The sequence below is a fragment of the Rutidosis leptorrhynchoides genome, chromosome 5 (assembly GCF_046630445.1).
Source record: "Rutidosis leptorrhynchoides isolate AG116_Rl617_1_P2 chromosome 5, CSIRO_AGI_Rlap_v1, whole genome shotgun sequence".
NCBI classification, from domain to species: domain Eukaryota; kingdom Viridiplantae; phylum Streptophyta; class Magnoliopsida; order Asterales; family Asteraceae; genus Rutidosis; species Rutidosis leptorrhynchoides.
Genome location: NC_092337.1, coordinates 397,539,476 through 397,553,947, shown reverse-complemented (window position 1 = coordinate 397,553,947; position 14,472 = coordinate 397,539,476). Strand labels below are relative to the sequence as shown.

At 33.9% G+C, this 14,472-nt stretch overlaps 1 non-coding gene and 1 pseudogene across 1 annotated transcript; both read left to right on the top strand.

The window, feature by feature from the left end:
- The window catches only part of LOC139849860 (uncharacterized), a 197,477-nt pseudogene that overhangs the window by 17,010 nt on the left and 165,995 nt on the right, over positions 1–14,472 (top strand).
- Positions 11,306–11,412, top strand: LOC139851093 (small nucleolar RNA R71). The gene has a single exon (XR_011760454.1). It is a non-coding gene; the product is annotated as a small nucleolar RNA R71 (small nucleolar RNA).

Below are 14,472 nucleotides of genomic sequence, written 5' to 3'. Positions count from 1 at the left end.
ACTCCGAAACACATACGCCAGTTTTTAGGACTAGCTGGTTACTACAGAAGGTTCATCCAAGACTTTTCCAGAATAGCAAAACCCTTGACTGCATTAACGCATAAAGGGAAGAAATTTGAATGGAATGATGAACAAGAGAAAGCGTTTCAGTTATTGAAGAAAAAGCTAACTACGGCACCTATATTGTCATTGCCTGAAGGGAATGATGATTTTGTGATTTATTGTGACGCATCAAAGCAAGGTCTCGGTTGTGTATTAATGCAACGAACGAAGGTGATTGCTTATGCGTCTAGACAATTGAAGATTCACGAACAAAATTATACGACGCATGATTTGGAATTAGGCGCGGTTGTTTTTGCATTAAAGACTTGGAGGCACTACTTATATGGGGTCAAAAGTATTATATATACCGACCACAAAAGTCTTCAACACATATTTAATCAGAAACAACTAAATATGAGGCAGCGTAGGTGGATTGAATTGTTGAATGATTACGACTTTGAGATTCGTTACCACCCGGGGAAGGCAAATGTGGTAGCCGACGCCTTGAGCAGAAAGGACAGAGAACCCATTCGAGTAAAATCTATGAATATAATGATTCACACTAACCTTACTACTCAAATAAAGGAGGCGCAATAAGGAGTTTTAAAAGAGGGAAATTTAAAGGATGAAATACCCAAGGGATCGGAGAAGCATCTTAATATTCAGGAAGACGGAACCCGGTATAGGGCTGAAAGAATTTGGGTACCAAAATTTGGAGATATGAGAGAAATGGTACTTAGAGAAGCTCATAAAACCAGATACTCAAAACATCCTGGAACGGGGAAGATGTACAAGGATCTCAGGAAATATTTTTGGTGGCCGGGTATGAAAGCCTATGTTGCTAAATACGTAGGAGAATGTTTGACGTGTTCTAAGGTCAAAGCTGAGCATCAGAAACCATCAAGTCTACTACAACAACCTGAAATCCCGGAATGGAAATGGGAAAACATTACCATGGATTTCATTACTAAATTGCCAAGGACTGCAAGTGGTTATGATACTATTTGGGTAATAGTTGATTGTCTCACCAAGTCAGCACACTTCCTGCCAATAAGAGAAGATGACAAGATGGAGAAGTTAGCACGACTGTATTTGAAGGAAGTCGTCTCCAGACATGGAATACCAATCTCTATTATCTCTGATAGGGATGGCAGATTTATTTCAAGATTCTGGCATACATTACAGCAAGCATTAGGAACTCGTCTAGACATGAGTACTGCCTATCATCCACAAACTGATGGACAGAGCGAAAGGACGATACAAACATTTGAAGACATGCTACGAGCATGTGTTATTGATTTCGGAAACAGTTGGGATCGACATCTACCGTTAGCAGAATTTTCCTACAACAACAGCTACCATTCAAGCATTGAGATGGCGCCATTTGAAGCACTTTATGGTAGAAAGTGCAGGTCTCCGATTTGTTGGAGTGAAGTGGGGGATAGACAGATTACAGGTGATGTTATGCGAGGTGTATATAAAATAGTTTATATTTTACTAGGAAAAACTATTAAATACGATACAATTTTACACAAGATATTTATTTATTTATAGAATGGATATACTTAAACCTTGCTACAACACTTATAGGCAGTGTACCTAATCGTACAGTAGTGTAGTTTTTAGTAAGTCCGGTTCGTTCCACAGGGAAATCTTTAAACAAAGCTCAACGCTATATTAGTTTACTTTTATAAAAATACAAACATATATATAAGTAATATTATTATTATAAAGGGGGGTTTTTACCGTTTAATGACCGGTTTGTCGATTTTAAGACTTTAGTCGCAGTTAAAACCTAATGTAAAATATAAAATAAATACAAGACTTAAATTAAAGCGTAAAGTAAATAACGATAATGAAATTGCGAATAATAAAAGTGCGATAAAATAAACTTACGATAATTAAAAAGTACGATAATTAAAAGTGCGATTAAATAACAATAAATAAAAGTGCGATAATTAGAAGTGCAATTAAATATAACATAAAGGAAATTAAATATGAAATAAAAGAATTATGCTTATTTAAACTTCCGTAATCATGATGTTTGACGTGTTGATTTTAGTTTTATGCCCATGGGTTAATTGTCCTTTATCCTGGATTATTTAATATGTCCGTCTGGTTTTTGTCCATAACAGTCCATCAGTCATAAATATAAAGTGCGAGTGTCCTCATCAAATTATTCTTATACCCGAAGTTAAATATTCCAACTAATTGGGGATTCGAATTGTAACAAGGTTTTAATACTTTGTTTAATGAATACACCAGGTTATCGACTGCGTGTAAACCAAGGTTTTACTACTTTGTTAACAATTACACCAATTACCCTTGAATGTAATTTCACCCCTGTTGTAATTATTCTAGTGGCTATTAATCCATTCCCGTGTCCGGTTAAATGAACGATTATTCGTACATATAAATACCCCGCCCATCGTGTCCGATTGAGTGTATATGGTAATTTATAGGGACGCCCAATTGTAAATCTTTATATTAACATTAACAAACTATCATTTAGTTAAACAAATATAAAGCCCATTATTAGCCCATAGTCTAATTTCCACAAGTGTCGTTCTTTTGTCCAAACCCCAATTATGGTACAAAGCCCAATTACCCAATTTTAGTAATTAGCCCAACATCATGATTACTTCGTTTTAAATAAGCATAATAATAACTTAGCTACGAGACATTAATATAAAAAGGTTGAACATAACTTACAATGATTAAAAATAGCGTAGCGTTACACGGACAGAATTTCGACTTACACCCTTACAACATTCGCTAACATACCTTTATTATTAGAATTATAATTAAAATTAAAATTAAAATATAAATTATATATATATATATATATCGTATATATGAGAGAAGAGAGAAAATAGAATATGAAATTTTGATCAGAATTCGGTTTGCTTTATAGGGATTTTTGATTTTTGGGGCTCCGCGACTCGCGGCATATTTTGCCTTCAAACTCCGCGAGTCGCAGAGTTTGAGATTCCAGCTCACACTTTGGAGTTTCTCTGCCGACGGTTTATTTATAAATATAATATATATATAATTAATATAATTAATTATATATTATATTATATTTATATACATAGTTAACTTGTAATTTTTAGTCCGTTGCGTCGAGCGTTGAGAGTTGACTCTAGTCCCGGTTCCGGATTTTCGAACGTCCTTGCGTACAATTTTATATTTTGTACTTTGCGTTTTAAATCTTGTACTCTTGTAATTTCGAGACGTTTCTTATCAATAATTGGAACCTTTTTGATTGTCTTTTGTTCTTTTGAGCTTTTTGGTCGTTTGCGTCTTCAATTCGTCGAATCTGTCTTTTGTCTTCACCTTTTATTATTTAAACGAATATCACTTGTAAATAGAACAATTGCAACTAAAAGCTTGTCTTTCTTGAGGAATAATGCTATGAAATATATGTTCATTTTTAGCATTATCAAATATTCCCACACTTGAGCGTTGCTTGTCCTCAAGCAATATCGTCTTGAAATACTAGAATCACTTCTTTATTCTTCACACTTTGTACATCAGTGATTTCTATACGGCGGTATAAACAATGGTAGTAACGATATGGTTTACAGTCCCACATGACTATAAAAATTTAGATCCATTAAGGAAATTGGATCTTTATGAAAACATTTGATCTTTTGAAAATTAAATCTAGTTTTTACCCTAGATAAGTTTTCCGGAATAACCCTTTACCGGTGTTTGCAAAATATTTTTGTGGGTTTGGTGGGTTTCAGATTTGAAAATTTTAGCTCAAAACTTGCGGTTTTGTGTCACCCACTTGCTAACCTTGTATTTGGAAAGCAACACGTCCAGTTTACTTGTTCCGTATATTACCTTTCGGCAAACTACCGTCCGGTTGAAAGGAAAGCGTTGAACAAGCAACTGTTAAGGCAATGTCCCGTGACATGCAGATGATTATGGTCTTATTAACGTGTCGGACGCTAGAACTATCCTTGGTAGGAGCGATAGTAAAGATCATCCTATGATTTTTCGGTCTGGCACAAGGTCCTGTCTCCGACCATGCTATGCAACCACCGTTCTTACGGTTGACACCCGATTTGGTTCAGGTGACCTAATGAATTCTGTTGAATTCCCAGGATTTTACGTTCAATGGTAATGAACGCATTGAAAATGGATTTTCAGAAAACAAATCGGTTTTAATTTTGATCAAAATATTTTCTCGTTCAAGCTCGAGTTTAGATATCATTGAATTCCATGAGTTTGAATTCTCAATCTTTAAGGTCAATCTCAAGGATTGAGTAATATCAGGCTAAAAAGCTGATTTTTAATCTTTAAGGAGATTATCCTTTCTGGGGATCTGATTCATTAGTCTTATCAAGCTAATTTGCACGGTGCCCCCCCATTGTACGAGATAAATCCTTCTCATGGTTAGAATAAATCTGACCACTTGGCGACCCTGTTTGATGCTGAGGTCCGTGGATTTCCTGCTGATTTTAGAGATGACTTTTCTAGATTTTTCGTCAACCTACAGCTGGTCTGGACGACAACTTCATGACCTAAATCAAGAAGCGCGTTTCTTTTTCGGAAGACTTTACTTCCTTTTAATGATGGAATTGATTCATCATGTAGATCCATCTCTTCTTTTCTTTCATCGGGTAAAACAGTTTAGTTTAGTCCAAAGCAAAAGTATTTTCAGTTATTTGTTACAGATATATGTGACATATGTTTAAAATAACTTGGTAAATTTTCCCACACTTGGCTTTTTATTTTTCTTTTTATCGTCCTCTATTCCATTTTAAATGAATTTTGACATTTTAGTTTGTTTCTTAATTTATGTTCTTTCTAAGATAACAATAATTTCGGTGTTAAAACCTAGTTTTATCGTTCATAAATATGTATAAACATGATTTCAATTCATTTAATTGAAAATTTTGAAAAATTTTACTAGAATTGGGTAGTCAGTATATAAGACTAGGGCTGTTTTTTTTTTATCAGAGAGCACTAGATTCTAATACAACTACTGCTTTACTAGTATTTTTAATGGTAACCAAGTGTATAAAGTAAAAATTTTAAAATCCGAAAGAATTTAATCCCTTCCCACACTTAAGATCTTGCAATGCCCTCATTTGCAAGAAATCAGTAACAATTTAAATTATTGAAGGTGATTAGTGTGAAAATGATTAAATTTTTACCAAAGTTTCCAATTATATTGGCGTTTGTTTGCTGAATGATAAATGGTGCACATCATTTATTCATTCCGTCTTGTTGTTATTTCACATATATTTTGCATCTTGTCGTCAAAATTAGTTGCTTTTGCTGAACTTAATGCCAGTCTTTGAAAATGCGTTGTTTTACCCTGTTGTGTACATAAGATAAACTGCAAACATATATACATATTTTTGAAGTTTGGTTTATTACCCCACATTCAAAAATTATTAAAATCTAAGAATAAAAGTTAGATAATTATAAAAATGATTACAATATTAACAAAAATATTAAATGTATCAATAATTACAAATTACAAAATAAAAAAAAAAAAATAATAAGTAAACTAAGGATGATATTGGTACCAATAGGGGTTCCAGGCATAACCATAAGTGCTATAGAATGCTTCGGCAGGGTCATACGTAGGATATGGTGGCTGCATCTCTATCGACCAAGGAGGGAAGACGGGTTTCGGTGTAGGAATATAGTTTCTACCTATATGTTGGCAATGAGCTATGATCTGGTTCTGATGAACTTGCCAATCTTCAAATGCTCTCTGTCTAGCATTTTCGTATTCCTGAGAAGCTATAAACCTATGCATTTCTTGCATCTCATTCCCCCCTCCTACATTACCTTGTTGCTGGTTTCTCTCCACCTGTGGATGTCTACCATGGTATCGTACTGCGGCGTTATTTCGCCTCTTCAAAACTTTTGCACCATGGTATACATTTAAACCTATAGTATCGCGGGGTTCCGGCTCTTCTAGTAATAATCCCCCCCGACTTATATCCACACCGAGATATTCACCAATCAAAGTAATAAAAATACCACCTCCTATTATGCTATGTGGTCGCATCCCCCGAACCATAGCTGATAAATAATAACCCACACAATATGGTATACTTACAGCGCTCTGTGGGTCTCGAATACACATATGGTAAAACAAATCTTGTTCATTTACCTTTTCTTTGTTTTTACCCCTTTGTGTAATCGAATTAGCTAAAAACCTATGTATCACTCTTAATTCGGCTCTATCTATATCCAAATAAGAGTAATTTCCCCCTTTGAAACGGTGATGGCTTGTCATTTGACTCCACACACCGTGTGTATCAAAATTCTCATCTATCTTTCTACCGTTTAGTATCAATCCTCTACAATCGGCAGACGCTAACTCCTCAGGCGTATATATACGTAAAGCCTGAGCCATGTCCAGTAAAGACATGTGGCACATCGAACCGCCTAACAAAAATCTAATAAAAGAACGATCGGTTAAACTAGCTACCCGATCATTCAACTCTATACTACATAACAATTCTTCACACCATACTTTATATACAGGTCTGCGTATGGTGAATAAACATATCCAGTCATTAAAAGAAGAATTACCATACCTCTGTACAAGTAATTCCCTAATTGGCCCGGCCAATTCTACAGCTTCTAAGGGTCCCCATTCTATGACCCTCGGTACCTCAACAACCTTAGAATGAAGAGTATGCAAACCCCGTTGATATTTTGGATAATCTATCCAAAGTCTGTCAAATCTCAGGTTCGGGTGCAACTCTTCCAAGTGCATATCGGAAAAGGTCATGACTGGATGAGGTATATCCTGCTTGTAGTAGTTATCTACCTCCTGTTGTTCCAAATTCTCAGCAGGAGCATTGCGGGCTTGGGATGAAGATTCACCCCTTTCATTCTGCAAAACACATCAAACACAATTTTTGTGCATCCAAATATGCATTAGTGTCAGCAAAATCATCAATCAAAATAATTACAATGACATTATCAATTTATATCAAACTTAAGCTTATTTTCACATTTTTATCAAATCTACACTTTTTCAAATAAGCATATACGAAAATTTTCGCCAAGTTCATAAGCATTCAACTCAAATAACATGTCAAAATAATCATTACTAGCAATCAAACAAGTCTCAAATGGCATTATCTTTCAAAAATCAAGTTCATGAATTTTAGACTTGAAAAAGTCCACTTTAATTCTCAAAATCATGTTTAGGCTCAAAGTTTGGATTATTTAACTACCTAGACATGTTACACTACTCAATTTAGCAACAATTCATGACAAAAATCGGCCATAACCTGTTTATATCAAAAAGCCCCAAATTTGCTCAAGAACACAAACCCTAGATTATTCAAAATTTGAAGTTTAAGGCTTCTAATCATGTTAAACAGCATCAATCTAGGTTATACAAGCATAATACATAAACAATTTAAGTCTAATTACACTAAAAAGCATCAAAATCAAATTGGGGAAAAAATAGCTCAAGAACACCAAATTTCGAATTAAATGGTGTTTAGGTGTAGAAATTTACCGTTTTTCTTGAGTAATTCTTAGATAGCATCCTTCTCAACATGATTTTAGCAAAAAATTTGGTGATTAACGGTTAAAAATTGGAATTTTTGGGGGTGTTTTTCGGGTTTTTTCGGGGTTTTTCGCAGCAGTTTGTTTGAGTTGGGTGTGTGAAACTGATCAGTTCTTGCGTTATATTTTTTTTCTGTAAATTGGTCCCTCCGCGAGTCGCGGGGATTTACCCTCCAAACTCCGCGACTCGCGGAGTTTTTTTTTTTTTTTTATATATAATCATTAACTTTTGAAAACAATTAAGAAATTAATTTTAAAATTTTGTTTCCCTTGTTATTTAGGACGAGGTCGTTTCGGATCGATGTCCTAGTCCGTCTCTCGACAAAATTTTAAAATTTGTCTTTTTGTAGCGATTGTTTTAAAAGCTAAGATTTTTGGGTTTTTTAATGTTTTTGGCATACTTTAAATTAATAAGATTAAAAATAATGATAATAAAAGTTCTCGTCCCTCCCTTGGGTAAAGCAATTTCGGTTCAAAGACCTAGTCTTCAACTTACGACGAATTTTAAAAATCATATTCTTAACTTAATGAGATAAAGTAAATTTTTGTTTTTAAATTCACACAACTTAAATATAAAATTCAAATTTAAAAATTAAAAATTAAAAATTCACACCAAACTTAAAATTTGAAATGCATAAAATTAAAATTTCATATTTTAAAAATTAAAAATTCACACCAAACTTAATTTAAAAATTCATATTATAAATTCATACCAAACTTATATTAATTTTTCAAATATTTACAATTTTAAATATATATTTTTATAAAGTTTACAATATTAATTTAAGATTTAAATATTAATTTTAAAAATATGGTAAAAATAAAATTAAAAATCTTTTTGTCTTTTTATCCCACTTTAATCAATCAAATATTATCAAAAATATGCGCCCCTCTTTTCGGTAAAGTAATTTCGGTTCCAAGACCTAATTTAACTCATGACAAATTTTTGAAATATTTTGGGTTGATTGATTAAAGATATTTATACCTTAAGAATAAACGTTAAATTTCGCAGTGATGTAATAAATTTTTGAATGATATCAATAATTTCGGTCGCCAAACCTAATTTTATTTAATACCAATTTAATACTTTTTAGCGAACAAATTAGCGTTTATTATCAAAAGGTTAAAAATAAAAATAAAAATAAAAACTGTACAGACATACCTGTGGAATAGATTTCTTAGTTATATGATCTATCCCATTCATAAGATAGTCGATTTAATTGATTTTCCATGGCTACATAGGCGTAACCTCGAGCATTCAGTGTCTTTTCTTCTAAACATATGAACGGTCCGTCTCTGCATAAAGTAACAAATTCGGTATTTGAATAGGTTTGATTATTTGAACATTTACCTCCATGTGACCATTTTCCGCATTTGTGACATCGTTCTAGGTGTCGTGCTCTTCTTTTCGCTGCGGATTTTGATTTTCCTTTACCAAATTGTAACTTATTATCTTCGCATCTGGATTCTTTTCTAACTCCGTCCATTCTTTCTCTGATTACTGATACTATTTCACTCGGTAGTATGTCATTATTACGTTTAGTGATCAAAGCGTGTAGCATTAGACCATGGTTTAGTTCACAGGCAGTCTTCATTTTGTAAAAACCTAAAAAAAAATAAAAATTCAGAATGGGGGAAGAAGACTAGTTCTTTAGGGTCTGCTAGGGAAAGACCAATCGGGTTCCATTTTCGAGAACTACACGAAAACAGACAATCTAACTCTAAATAGCATTTTCTTTTTAGAACATTTGAATCTCCCCACACTTAGGTAGCCATGGTGTCAAAATTGTGATTAACTTCATCGTTAATTTCTCTTGGTCCATAATCAACTTGCATATCTGTGACTTTTTCTTTAAGCCATTGGTCGGATTCCTGTGTAATTTCCACAATTTCAACTAGTTTCTCCTTTTCTTTAGGTGATAGATTGGATACTAACCGGTTACATAACTTAAAGTTCCCCTTGGTTCTAGCATCGCGAATCCGTTTAATAAGTTTCTTCATTGAACTATTAATAACGGGATCATTTAATTTCGTATCAACAACGGGGTTCTTTGTTATCATGTCATCATTAGGTGTTACTTCATTTTCCCCACACTTAGGCGTTTCATTATTGCTAAGTATTACCGTTGGAGTTGGTAAAACCACATGGTTCTTACCAATTGTTTTTACTGGTTCAACGGTTTTGGCTGGTGGAGATTTAGACTTTCGAATCATAAAGGTGATCGATTTGTCACCACTACTAAGTGTCATTCTACCATTTCCTACATCAAATAACGCCTTGGTGGACGCTAAGAATGGCCGACCTAAAATTAGAGGAATGTTTGGGTCCTCTTCTATGTCAATGACAATAAATTCGACTAGAAAGGTTAAATTGCCTACTTGAACGGGTAGGTTGTCAGCAATTCCAACTGGATGCTTAATGGTTTGATCAAAGAGTCGAACACTCATATCCGTTGGACTTAACTTACCTACTCCTAATCTCTTATATAATGAAAGAGGCATAACACTTACACTTGCACCTAAATCTGCTAGTGCATCATACATGACACAATCACTAAGTAGACAAGGAACAATAAATTCACCCTGATCACCTACCCTAGGTGGAGGTTTTGGTGGAACTGTCTTCACCGGGTTTACTTCTACGGCTTTTGTTTCTTGTACTTTCTTATTCTTTTTCTTCTTCTTCTTTCCAGAAGTATCACAATCTTTATTACTTATTACTTGCTCATACTCAACTCCTTTTCTTGGAAACGGGATGGGTGGTTTGTATGGTGCCACCACTGGCTTTACATACTCGGGTGGTGGTGATGTAACTTCTTCATTGTTACTCTCATCTAAAACCTTCCCATCTTCTGGTGCTGGTTTTTCAGAATTCGTTGAAACCATATTAACATTCTCATTCCGAGGATTTACTTCAGTATTACTTGGTAGCTTTCTTTGTTCCCTCTCACTCATCATGCTAGCAAGAGTACCTACGTGTTTTTCTAGATTCAAAATGGAAGCTTGTTGAGTTCTTAATGACTGATCAAACCTCTCGTTCGTTTGGGTTTGAGATGTAATAAATTGTGTTTGAGATTCAACTAGCTTTGCCATCATTTCTTCTAGATTTGGCTTTTTCTCTTCGGTTTGTTGTTGTGGTTTATATAAGCCAGGTCTTTGTTGATTGAAAGTGTTGTTTTGAGTTGGTTGGTTATTCGGACCTTGTTGGTTATACCAGTTATTTTCAGGTCCTTTTGGATTGTAAAGAATGTTTTGATTTCGATTGAAGTTTAGCTTTGGCGGTTGATAATTATTTTGATAATTATTTCCAGGCCTTTGGTTCATATAGGAAATATTCTCTCGTTATTCCAATGTTGGTTCAATGTGACAATCTTTCAATAAGTGTGGTCCACCGCATAGCTCACAACTGATTCGTATTGCGTGAATATCTTTATTCATCTTTTCCATTCTTCTTTCGAAAGCATCTATTTTTGCGGAAACGGAATCAAAGTCATGGCTAGAATCGGCTCTAGCCGCTTTAGATGATCGAAAGATATCTTTTTCTTGGTGCCACTCATGTGAGTGGGATGCTGTGTTATCAATAATTTTGTAAGCTTCAGTTGCGGTTTTCTTCATAATTGAACCACCAGCTGTTATGTCGATGTCTTTTCTTGTAGCGATGTCTACGCCTTTATAGAAGATTTGCACTATTTGAAAAGTATCTAAACCGTGTTGAGGACATCCTCTCAACATCCTTCCGAATCTTTTCCACGCCTCATATAACGTTTCATTTTGCTTTTGCGCGAACGTAACAATTTCTCCTTGAAGTCTCACGAATTTAGATGCCGGAAAGAATCTTTGAAGAAATTTTTCAACTAAGACATCCCATGTGTCAATCGCCCCTTCAGGTAACGATTCTAACCAATCTTTGGCTTCTCCTTTTAAAGTCCAAGGAAACAACATGAGATAAATCTGCTCATCTTCCACTTCTCGGATTTTGAATAGTGTACAAATTCTTTTAAACGTACGAAGGTGTTCATTTGGATCTTCCTTCGGCGCACCACTAAATTGGCATTGATTAGTTACCATGTGTAGAATTTGTCCTTTGATTTTATAATCTGGCGCATTAACTTCTGGCTTAATAATGGCGTGACCTTGGCCCGTGCGTGTGGCTCTCATTCGATCTTCCATACTTAGAGGTTCCATTACTTCCATAATTGAATTTGTTGAATCGGTATCACTAGATGATTCTGTTTTAATGGTTCGCTCCTCAACAATCTCTGTTTGAATGATTGGTGGTTCCGGAGGAAAGTTTAGTGGTTCAGGATCTACGAACCGTTCCTGAATATTCTTCGGATTCTCAATTGTGAGGTCGGGTTCAAAAAATGGATTATCGGAAATTTGAACTGAAGTACTTGGTCTACTGGATGACGATTCTAAAGAAAAATCAACGGCGGTTATATTTGCTAAATGTCTTGATCTAGTTACAGGTGGTGAACGTACAAAAGGTGATGAACGTCTTGCTCGGTGCATTCACTGAATATCCTATTAGTTTTAAAAGGGAAAGAAAAATTATAATAAGTTATCCAATCAATAGACTTTTCTGATTTTGCCCACGTTTCGAATAGCCAAAAGATGCAGCAGAGGGGCAGGATTCGTTTGGTCTCAATATAATTGAGGACTGTTTGGCTCCAATAACCCGGTCCACGTACAAATCCAACAATTACTACGAACCAGAAAATTTTGATGTCTATCAATTTAACCACTCAAAATAAATTTTCGTAATTTTAAGAAATTTAGATAAGAAGTAGAAAAAATTCTAAGTCCTAAAAACTAGAATAGCGAGAAATAAGAGAGAAAAAGAGTTCGTCGCAAAAGGTAGAAAAAGAAAAAAAAATGGTTGAAAAATAAAAGGTGACGGAAAAATAAAAGAAACTTATAAAAACTTAAAAATACTTGACTAACCTAACCTTATTACTACAACTAACTTAAAATTATAATCGCAAATTGAGATTACTAATTGGAATGACAATTGGTACATAGTAAAAATCGTCTAAAAATATTAAAGCTTACAAGAAAAACTAAATCCCAAATGGAAATAACTTAAAAAGAAACTAAAACTTAAAAAGGCGTCGCAAAATTCTAAAACACCTAAATCTTAGTCTAAAGAAAAAGCACTTAAGGAATTCTACGGCAAAGCCTAAAAATCTAGGAGTAAAAATAACTATAGCAAAAACTAAGTTTAAAATTAAATATGAGCTAAAAATACAAAAGTTATGCTACAACGATTAAAAAGGGACAAAATATAAAAATAGTTATATATATTTCATAGCATTATTCCTCAAGAAAGACAAGCTTTTAGTTGCAATTGTTCTATTTACAAGTGATATTTTAGTTGCAATAGTAAAAATAATAAACGCTTTTAGGTGAAGACAAAAGACAGATTCGACGAATTGAAGACGCAAACGACCAAAAAGCTCAAAAGTACAAAAGACAATCAAAAAGGTTCCAATTATTGATAAGAAACGTCTCGAAATTACAAAAGTACAAGATTCAAAACGCAAAGTACAAGATATTAAATTGTACGCGAGGACGTTCGAAAATCCGGAACCGGGACCAGAGTCAACTCTTAACGCTCGACGCAACGGACTAAAAATTACAAGTTAACTATGTATATAAATATAATATAATATATAATTAATTATATTAATTATATATATATTATATTTATATATTATAAAACCGTCGGCAGAGAAACTCCAAGGGTGTGAGCTGTAAATACATTCTCCGCGACTCGCGGGGTTTGAAGGCAAAATTCACCGCGAGTCGCGGAGCCCCAAATTTCAACTCTGGCTATAAAGCAAACCGAATTCTGATCATTTTTCATATTCAATAATCTCTCTTCTCTCATATATACGAAAAATATATATATATATTTATAATTTATATTTTAATTTTAATTATAATTCTAATAATAAGGGTATGTTAGCGAATATTGTAAGGGTGTAAGTCGAAATTCTGTCCGTGTAACGCTACGCTATTTTTAATCATTGTAAGTTATGTTCAACCTTTTTATATTAATGTCTCGTAGCTAAGTTATTATTATGCTTATTTAAAACGAAGTAATCATGATGTTGGGCTAATTACTAAAATTGGGTAATTGGGCTTTGTACCATAATTGGGGTTTGGACAAAAGAACGACACTTGTGGAAATTAGACTATGGGCTATTAATGGGCTTTATATTTGTTTAACTAAATGAAAGTTTGTTAATGTTAATATAAAGATTTACAATTGGGCGTCCCTATAAATTACCATATACACTCGATCGGACACGATGGGCGGGGTATTTATATGTACGAATAATCGTTCATTTAACCGGACACGGGAATGGATTAATAGCCACTAGAATAATTAAAACAGGGGTGAAATTACATTCAAGGGTAATTGGTGTAATTGTTAACAAAGTAGTAAAACCTTGGTTTACACGCAGTCGATAACCTGGTGTATTCATTAAACAAAGTATTAAAACCTTGTTACAATTCGAATCCCCAATTAGTTGGAATATTTAACTTCGGGTATAAGAATAATTTGATGAGGACACTCGCACTTTATATTTATGACTGATGGACTGTTATGGACAAAAAACAGACGGACATATTAAATAATCCAGGACAAAGGACAATTAACCCATGGGCATAAAACTAAAATCAACACGTCAAACATCATGATTACGGAAGTTTAAATAAGCATAATTCTTTTATTTCATATTTAATTTCCTTTATTTTATATTTAATTGCACTTCTAATTATCGCACTTTTATTTATTGTTATTTAATCGCACTTTTAATTATCGTACTTTTTAATTATCGCAATTTTATTTTATCGCATTTT